The sequence below is a fragment of the Psammomys obesus genome, unplaced genomic scaffold, assembly GCF_907164565.1.
Source record: "Psammomys obesus unplaced genomic scaffold, mPsaObe1.curated_primary_1811, whole genome shotgun sequence".
NCBI classification, from domain to species: domain Eukaryota; kingdom Metazoa; phylum Chordata; class Mammalia; order Rodentia; family Muridae; genus Psammomys; species Psammomys obesus.
In genome coordinates, this window is record NW_026596069.1 from 29,863,653 (window position 1) to 29,874,308 (window position 10,656).

The following is a 10,656-nucleotide window of genomic DNA, read 5'->3' on the forward strand; positions in this document are numbered from 1 at the left end:
TTTTAGATTTTCAAATTTTGTGGCATATAGGTTTTTTTTTAGTATGACCTAATGATTGTTTAGATTTCCTCAGTATCTGTAGTTATGGCCCCCTTTTCATTTCTGATTTTTCTGATTTGGATAGTTTCTCTCTGCCTTTTAGTTAGTTTGGGTAAAGGTTTGTCTATCTTGTTGATTTTTTCAAGGAACCAGCTCTTGGTTTCATTGATTCTTTGAATAGTTTTATTTGTTTCTAATTGATTGCTTTCTGCCCTGAGTTTGATTATTTCCAGCTGTCTGTCTGCTCTTCTTGGGTGTATTTGCTTCATTTTTTTTTCCCTAGGGCTTTCAATTGGGCCATTAAGTTGCTTGTATGAGATGTTGCAAATTTCTTCTTGAAGGCACTTAGTGCTATGAATTTTTCTCTGAGCACTGCTTTCATTGTGTTCCATAAATTTGGGTATGTTGTACCTTCATTTTCATTTTGGAAGAGAGACTTTTGATGACAGCTTCTATTTCCTTAGGGGGTATATGGCTATTTAATCTATTTACCTGGTCTTGGTTCAGCTTTGGTAAGTGGAATTGCTTAAGAAAATTGTCAATTTCATTCAGATTTTCAAATTTTGTGGCATATAGGCTTTGGTAGTAATATTTGTTTGGATTTCCTCCGTGTCTGTGGTTATGTCCCCCCTTCTCAATTCTGAATTTGCTGATTAGGATATTTTCTCTCTGCCTTTTAGTTAGTTTGAATAAGGGTTTGTCTATGTTGTTGATTTTGTCAAAGAACCAGCTCTTGGTCTCATTGATTCTTTTAATTGTTTTTCTTGTTTCTAATTCATTGATTTTTTACCCCTGAGTATGATTATTTCTAATGGTCTACTTCTCTTCGGTGTGTCTGTTTTTTTTTTTTTGTTTTTTGTTTTTTGTTTTTTGTTTTTTTGTTTTTTTTTTTGTTTTTTTTTTTTTTAGGACTTTTAAGTGTGTTGTTAAGTTGCTTATATGATATCTCAAACTTTTTTCTGAAGGCACCTAGTGCTATGAACTTTCCTTTTTTGCACTGCTTTCATTGTGTCCCATAAGTTTTTGTAAGTTATTCTTTCATTTTCATTGAATTTTAGAAAGTCTCTAATTACTTTTTTCATTTATTCCCTGACCCAACTGTCTTTGAGTAGAGAGTTTTTTAGTTTCCAAGTGTATGTAGGCTTTTTTATTATTTCTTTGTTGTTGAGGTGTAGTTTTAGGCCATCATGGTCTGCTAGGATACAAGATATTATTTCAATCTTCTTGTATCTATTGAGGTTTGCTTTGTGCTGACAATATGGCCAATTTTGAGAAGGTCCTATGTGGTGCTGAAAAGAAGGTATACTCTTTTGAGTGTGGGTGATATGTTCTATAGTCACTTACTAGCTACATTTGATTTAGGACTTCTGTAAGTGTCATATCCTTAGTTTCTGTCTAGATGACCTGTCCCTTGATGAGAGTGGAATTTTGAAAGTCTTCCACTATTAAAGTTTTGAGATAGAGGTGTGATTTAAGCTTTAATAATGTTTTATTTACAAATGCAGATCCTCCTGTATTTGGGGCATAGATGTTCAGGACTGTGATTTCTTTGTGGCAGACTTTTCCATTGATGAGGATGAAGTGCCTTCCTCCTCTTTTTTGATTAAATTTGGTTGAAAGTCAATTTCATTAGATATTATAATAGCTACTGCAGCTTATTTTCTGGGTCTCTTTGCTTGGAAAAAACTTTTTCCAGCTCTTTACTCTGAGGTTATATCTTTGTTACAGAGGTATGTTTCTTGGAATCAACAGAATGTTGGATCTTGTTTCGGCAACCAGTCTGTTAGTCTGTCTTTTTATTGGGAAGTTGAGTCCATTGATGTTGATAGATAAAAGTGACCAATGAATGTTAGTTCCTTTTATTGTGAAGTTGGTGGTGTTCTGTGTTTTCTATGCTTGTTTTCCTTTAATTTTTTGTTGTGAAGTCATCTATAACCTATGTTTTCTTGGGTATAGTTGATTTTGTAGATTGGAGTTTTTCTAGTATCTTTTGTAGGGCTGGGTTACTGTGAAAATATTGTTTAAGTTTAGTTTTGTCATGGAACATTTTATTTTCTCCATCTATGTTGATTAAAAGCTGTGCTGGATATATTAGTCTGGCTTTGAATTTGTGGTGTCTTAGAGCCTGCATGACATCTGCCCAGGCTCTTCTGGCTTTTGTAGTGTCTGAGGAGATGTCTGGTGTGATTCTGATAGGTCTACCTTTATACGTTACTTGTCCTTTGTCCATTGCTATTTTTAATATCTTTACTTTGTTCTGTAGATTTAGTGTTTTAACTATTATGTGACATGAAGAGTTTCTTTTCTGGTCTAGTCTATTTTGTGTTCTATAGGCCTCTTGTATATTTATGGACATCTCTTTCTTTAAGTTCGGATTTTTTTCTTCTATGATTTTCTTGAAATATTTTTCTGGACCTTGGAGCATGTTATATTCTTTTTCATCTATTCCTATTATTCTTAGATTTTGTCTTTTTATGGCACCCTTGATTTCTTGGATGTTTTGTGTTTGGAACTTTTCTGATTTTACTTTTTATTTAAGAGATGTATCAATTTTTGCAATTGTATCTTCAGTGCCTGAGATCCTCTTTTCCATCTCTTGTATACTGTAGTGATGTTTACCCATGTGGTTCCTGATCTTTTGTCTAAGATCTTGAGCTCCAGTGTTTTCTTTATTGATTCTAATTTTGTTTTCGTGTCTTGCACCACTTTCTTCATCTGTTTAAATGTGGATTCCTGCCTTTCCATGATGGCCTCTATATTTTTGTTTCTTTCCTCTCGGTGTGCCTCTCCTAGTGCCTCTATTTGTTTAGCTGTATTTGCCTTTATTTCTTTGAGAGTTTTCTTCATTTCCTCTGTTGTACCTCTAATAACTGGATAAGCATAGATTTGAGATAATTTTCCTGCCTTTGTTATGAATTAATATATGCGTTGATTTTGGGGGTTGCTGGTGATGTCATAATGTCCTGATTTTTGTTGGATGTGTTCTTATGCCTACCTCTGGCCATCTTCTTATCCATAACCTTCTCAGTTTGTTCCTGAAGTCTGTATTTCAGGCTGGAACCTTCTGTCTTTGGAGTCTGGAGTATTCTGCAGGAACATGAGAGAGGTCCAGTGGATCGAGAGTGGATGTTGGTGCTTCAGCTGTTTCTAAGAGAAGAAGATCGCAGATGTATGCGTGCAAGCGTGGAGTGTGTTTGGGAGTGAGTTTTGAAGGACAGGGTGCTAGTGCACATAGATGCCTGGAAGGGTGGAGCATAAGTGCAGGTGGAGGTGCTGGCGCACTTCTGTGGGCACGATGTACAGGCGCAGGGACCCTGAATGCCTCAGTGGCCCCCAGCATGTGGCAGGGTACTCCATGCAACCTCCAGGTATTTAGATCTGTCTCTGTTGCACCATCTTGGCTCCAGGAATTGTTTGCCTGGACTCCACTGGCAGACCCTCAGAACAGGGGCTTCAATCTTGAGAAAACTGTCCCAAAGGCCCCTTTGGGACATTAACATAACATTAATATGTTAATGTTGCTCACAGTGGGCGTGAGCGGGAGGGATAAGATGTCTGGCTGATAAAATAAAGGGACCCTGCATCTGGGGCTCTGCAAGCACTCACTTGAAGGCAACTCACTCACTTTCAGGCCTATGCGAAAAGCACAGGGGTTCTCCCTATTCTCTCTCTACTCCAATATTTGGGCTTGCAGGGCCAAATGAAAGTATAGGAGACCCTTCACTTCAACAGTGCTGGTCTTTGGGGGCCAGGCATGGGGACCTGGGGCAGCTGCTCTGCAGTCTCTGTCACGGAGCACGGAGGCTCGTGCTTGGGGCAGCAGCTACTGCAGCTGCAGACCTGGGAAGCCCATACTGCTTCTATCTCTGCCTTCTCACTCATGGAATGTGGAGGCTTGTGCTTGGGGCCACCACTGCTGCCTCTGCAGAGCAGGCAGGCCAGTGCTTGGGGACAAGGGGAAGTACAGGGGATTCAAATGTTGGCTACTCTCAGACCCAGAAGAGGTCCAAGTATGACCTGCATCCAAACTGTTCAAGCTCGTGGCTTGTTCCCTCTCTCCCAGGAAGCCTCAATGTCTATGTTCTGGCTTCAGCTGTCCCTCCGCTGACCAATTTTGTTTTTTTGGGTCCTGTGCTCTTTAGATATGGTGTGTACTGGTCACCTCCATCTTGGACTCCTCCATATATAACCTTTTAAAAACTCTGATTTACAAAAAACAAAACAAAACACAACACAAAACAAAGAAACACAATAGTTTTAGATATGTTAATTGTTTTAAATAGTTATGTGCTGAAGTATGTGCCAGTTACCAGTTTTGCTGAAGTGTTGGAAAGCTGCAGCTGAAATCTATAGTAATATCACTAAGTATTTACTACTTAACAGTTTCTAGAATGACAAACATACAGTTGAACCCATAGCTTCCTTCATGCCGTCAAGTGGTTCTTGTTTTTTGTCCCACTATTATACATAGTTTAAGATAAGATAAACGTTTTAGAGCAGTATCACAAGTTAAATACAAATCTAAGATTCACTTAAACACATGCTTATGAAATGTACACGCCAATAACGTTTTTTTTTTTCTGTTTTTTTTTTCATTGATTCATTTATTACTTGATATATGTTAGTTTATTTACTTTACATCCTGGGGGTGTTTTGTTTTAAGAAAGTAAGCAAGAAAAAGAAGGCATGAAGCTACCCATGTATGGAGGTGGAGAGGATGTAGCATGAGTTAGAGAAAGAAAAGAATATGATGAAAATATATTTCATAATAGATTAAATAAAACTATTCATTCCTTTTAAAATAACACTTTATCATCTTATCTCATAGTTTGTCTAATAAAATTTCTAGCCTTATTTTAAAGAAAATATTCACTAAAATATAAAGATGACCAAACATAGTAAAGAAAGAATTAGTAATAAGTTTCCATATCATAGAAATTGTTTTTATGATCACCTAAAATAGAATAATAATGAAATAATTTTATCAGTGAGCTTATCTTAGGAACATAGAAGTTCCTAAGTGTTATTTCTTGGTAAGACAGTGTAAGAATAAAAAAAAATGATTTCTTAGGTAAGCCTGGCATATACTAGACACTTCACACACATTATCTTCAAAGTGTAATGGCCTCATACTTTTACTCGGGTGTCCATTTAAACATTAAAAAAGAGGACAGTGAAGCATAGAAGCTTAGCTAGCATGGCCAGTGTTGAAGAGTTAGTAAGGAGTAAGAACAGGAGCTCATTTGCTATTTTGTTCAGATTCCTTCATACCACACTGCAAGTCATTGTTTTTCAGGCCTTTGAAGAGGAAAGTCCAAGGAGTACTGGCCTCTTTTGTGGCTGTTTTAGCCAAAGCAAAGAAGCATGAGTCAGAAGATCTGGCCATGATTTCCCTGAGCCAGCTATAGAATATCGAGTGATTTGTCATCATGACCCAATTGTCATATTACAAAATGACTTTAACTATGTGCTCTGTAAGTCTTATTCCAGATTTGAGCTCTATGATTCTGTAACATATTTATTACTTAAGTTATGCATTCTGTATACATCAAAAGTTCTTTGGTTGTAGATAGCAATAATGATTTTTTTCATCATATATAAATATTAGAGATCCAGGTAGGTTTTATTGTGAAAAAAGTTGACAATAAATAGCAATAAATATTGCAAAGCCTCTCTATGTATACTGAATGCTGTATCTCAAAACAACTGATGTATAACAAGAGATCATTAGAATGCAGTTATTCAGTTTTTATTGGAAATTTCAGTCTCAAATGATGAGTCCCATTAAAATTTGAAAGGCCAATATAGAAGTGAATATCTCTTTTCATGTTTTATATAATTCAAGGACACATTTTTAGCTAAAATTTACAATATAAAAATCTGAAAATAAAATATTGACAGAAATATTTACAGATGAATTCATCTTTAATAATTTTTTCTATTTTGCTTTACCAACAGTGTAAAATAAGCCCATATTCACATTTCTACTTGACCAAGATTTTATGATGATAACTTTAAAAATAAGTTTGAAGCAATTCGAATATTGTAAATATTTCAATATTTGTTACTAAGTGTTTTAAAGTATATGTGAATTTGCCATCTAGACTTTTCTTTAAACACTACTAATCATTGGATATCCTCTTTTTAAGTCACACTTAAGTATTCAACCTCTGTGCTAATATTGTATTCATATGAACTCATGACAAACTAAACTATTATGTGAATTTTAAAACCAGTAAGAAAAAAAGTCTTCAAACTCCTCCTGCTAATACTTACATTGTTCCAAGGAATGAAACAATACCATTTTTTTAAACATTTTTTACATTAATTACAGTTTATTTACTTTGTATCCTAGCTGTAGCCCTCTACTTCACTTCTTCCCAAGCCCACCTTCACTCCCTCATCTCCTCCCTGCCCCTCCCTAAGTACACTGATAGGGGAGGTCCTCCTCCTCTTCCATCTGACCCTAGATTATCAGGACAATATCCTTCTCTGTGGTCTAGCAAGGCTTCTCCTTGGAGAAGGGGAAGGGAAGGAGATCAAAGAGCCAGCCACTGAGTTCATGTCAGAGACAGTCCCTGTTCCTCTTACTTGGGTTCCCACTTGGATGCTGAGCTGCCATGGGCTACGTCTGAGCAGGTGTTCTCAGTTATATCCATGCATGGCCCTTGTTTGGAGAATCAGTCTCAGAAAAGACACATGTGGGCAGATATATTTGGTCTTTGTGGAGCTCCTGTCCTCTCCAGGTCTTAATTAACTCTCCCTTCTTTCATATGATTCCCTGCATCTGCCCAAGGTTTGATTATGAGTCTCAGGATCTGCTTTGATACACTGCTAGGTAGAGTCTTTCAGAGGCCCTCTAAGGTAGGCTCCTATCCTGTTTCTTATTTTCTCCTACTTCCAATGTCCATTCCTTTTGTCTTTCTAAATGAGGATTGATCATCTTATCCAGGGTCCTACTTCTTGCTTAGCTTCTTTAGGTGTACAGATTTTAGTATGTTTATCCTATCTTATAGGTCTAGTATCCACTTATAAGTGAGTATATACCATGTGTCTTTCTTCTCCTGGGATACCTCACTCAGGATGATCTTTTCTAGATCCCACCATTTGCCTGCAAATTTCACTATTTTCTTGTTTTTAATTGCTGAGTAGTATTCCATTGTGTATACAATTTTCAGCCATCTAAAACCCAGTGGCCCAGTTTGTTTTTGGTATACTGTCTTTGATGGGTCTGGTTCTATCAGTTACTTCTAAGCTCTGTGTGTGACTAAAGCTTCAATAATGTGCTGGATATCATCCTTTCTTCCACAGAGATTAGTTAAGGTTGAACATGCACTTTCACTGAAGCACTGAGTCAGGACTATTTGCAAACTTATGGAAGAAAGGATGACACCATGCTAAGAATTCTGCATCTTTCCTCTGTACCAGGGCAGGCTTGTCTAAATGCAGTTGACATAGAAACAGGAAAAACCAAGAGATAAAAAGACATATTATATGCATTCTAAATTTAGGCATATGGAAATTATGAAATTCTTGGGAATTAATCCCATAAACAATTGGAGACATTTCTATTACCTATAACAAAAGGAGAAGAATAACATCTAATAAATATCAGTTAATTGTTTCATAATCAATAGCATTGACTGCATTGTTAAAAACAAAACAAAACAAAACAAAAAACCTTAGTGCTAAGTCTTTTCACAGGTGTTTGTATTTTTCCTCTAACATCCTTCTTTATACTTCTAACCATACAGACTTCTGTGTATACCTATTAAAAACTCTGAGAGGCTCCACCCACAGCCAAATATTAAGCAAAACTGGTGCAGTTTTATAGAAGACTGGGGAGAAGGATATAAGGTCCCAGGTGAAAAGAACTCAAGAAAACTAACAGAAGCAACTAACCTAGGCCCACAGAAAATTACAAAGACTGAAGCACCAACCAAACAGCATGCATGGACTGGACCTAGGCCAATTTCATACACTGGTGTACTGCGTGGTCTTCATGTGGCTCCCCTATCAAGTGGAGCTAGGGTTCTCTCTGACATGGCCTCTGTTGCTTACTTTTGAAACACTTTGCACTTACTGGGCTGCCTTCTTTGGGCTCAGTGGAAGAGGAAGCATTTAGTCCTGGTGTGTCCTGGTGTGGCTGGGGTGGGTTTGTATGAGGTGTGAAGAGGCAGGGGCTTTCTTTTCTCTGAGAAGGGGAGAGGAGAAAGGGGGAAGAGGGTGGGAAGGCGGGACTGGGTGGAGAGAAGGAGGCGTCTATGATATAAAATGAATAAATAATTTTTTAAAACATGCATTATAAAGAAAACAACAATATAGCTGTACTATCGAATTTCCTCTTATTAAATTTTCTTAATTATCTTCAAATTTTATAGCCTCTCCACTCATCACAGAGCATGTATAAGGCAACTTTGGAGTCCTGTCATTTTTGATGTTGTCTTTTTCTTAGAACTGTCTTTTCACAAAAAAAGAAATCAACACCAAAAGCAAAAATGTGCTGACAAATTAGAAATGCTAACATAATAACAAAAACATTGTCATGGGATAGTTGATGCCATTAAAGGCCATGGATCCTAATTAAACACGAGGTGGGCTAAACTGCATAATTATGCAGGCAACATTGGCTATATCTCGGGAAATTAGGGCAATCATGTTCCTCAACAATCACACAGTTCATAAACCAGGAAACAAAGAGAGTTGATCAGATGTCTGTTATTGTCTGATACTATTTAGGGCATGTTATTTCACTCACAGTCCTTTTCACTCTCAAAAACATGTTTCTTTTGCTTATATTGGAAAATAGGAGTTACCATCTCAGTATATCAGACCCCTGGGTGTCCTCTTTAAACTGAAACAAGCAATGGTTAAGTAAGATGAAAACTTACTGAACTATATATTCACCTGAAAATATGTTATCTAGACACATATTTTAGGAAGAGATAAGGAGTCTGTTGAGCATGGAACAGTTTTCATAGGATACCAAGCAAGACCACTGAGTAGCATCTGCTTCTTCCAGGTTTAGACCAACAAAAGTAGAAAACTCGCAAGCTTATCAAGCCATACAGAAGCACTATATGACTGGTACAAATGCCAAATAGTTGACACAGAAGTAGAAACTAGAACCTGAAATATTTATATATGTGAAAGGAAGTTTCTACTGTATGAGACTCAAATAGAATTTAGTAACTTGCATCGGGTGTAACAAATCAGAACTGATTCTCAAGTAAAATAACTGTAAATGTAGCAAAAACATGAACAAGTAAAAAATTAAAATGACTACATTCTTAAAATTCAAATTTATGTTATGTTATGTTGTATGTGTTTACATATTTGCATATATATACATATGTATATATGTATATGATTTTGAAAAATAAAATTTTGCAAAATATTTCTTATATAACTATGAGCAATTTTGAACAAAATTGAATCTTTCTAAGTACACTCATTTCTATTTTTTAATTTTGAGATTTACTAAAATGAACATTAAGGCTATATTTTAATACTAACTGAAAGTAGCATACTTCTTTACGACTTAGTTGTTTCCACTGTATTAAGCATCTTCTCAGTGTTGTAAACAACAATAATCTGATGATCATTTTATTACTGTCTAATGAGACCAGCATAGGGCCAAGATCAGGGGAAGGGAACCAGCATGCAGCATACAGGATTAGTGTTTTGAGTCCAAAATTTCATTGTGCGAAATATTCTTTGATATGTATATAATATATATAACATATATATTATATATATATATATAATTAAACAGAATGGTAGAGATTATAAACCTTGACATACATCTTTTTTGTCTATGTCTCTGCTAAAAGCTATGCAAGAGAAATCATTTATGGTAAATGATTCTAACAAAATAATAAAATTATTTATATAGTTTATATACATGAATCATATTTTAAAACAGGTCTTTATTGAAGAAATTATCACCAAGCATACACCAGGGAAAAATGGCTCAGCTGATGAAGATACCTACCCCGAAACCTGTTGACATTGGTTTGTTTGTGGGAGCCACATGATAAAAGGTAAGAAATGAACCTCCCAAGATTTATTCTGACCTTCATGCACACACACATTCACACACACACAGACATTTCACATATATACAATGCACTCCCGCAAATGTACACAAACACACAAACGTGTACACACACACACACACACACACACACACTGAATAAAATGTAATAACATTTAAAAATTATATATCTGCAAGAAACAAAAATACGGTTTGTATTACACTATTCATATATTTGTTTTAGTGACATTTCAAACTTTGGTGTATTTCTTGTGCTTGTTTGACTTTTAAAGTAATCTTGGTAATTTTAAGTGAATATTGACTGACAAGTCTGTTTCTTCTCGCATTCTGTTGATTTTTAATGTAGGACAACAGCATTTTAAAACTGGCTAGTCCTATATAGCGTTGCATACTTCTGACAAGACCTCGTCTCTGCAAGCAAGATGGAAAGCATGACTTCGTTAGAGCCAAGCAATCTCTTCATTATTGTGTTCTTATCTCCATATGATGTGTGTGTAGAGCTGCAGGTGTGTGTGTGTGTGTGTGTGTGTGTGTGTGTGTGTGTGTGTGTGTGTGTGTGT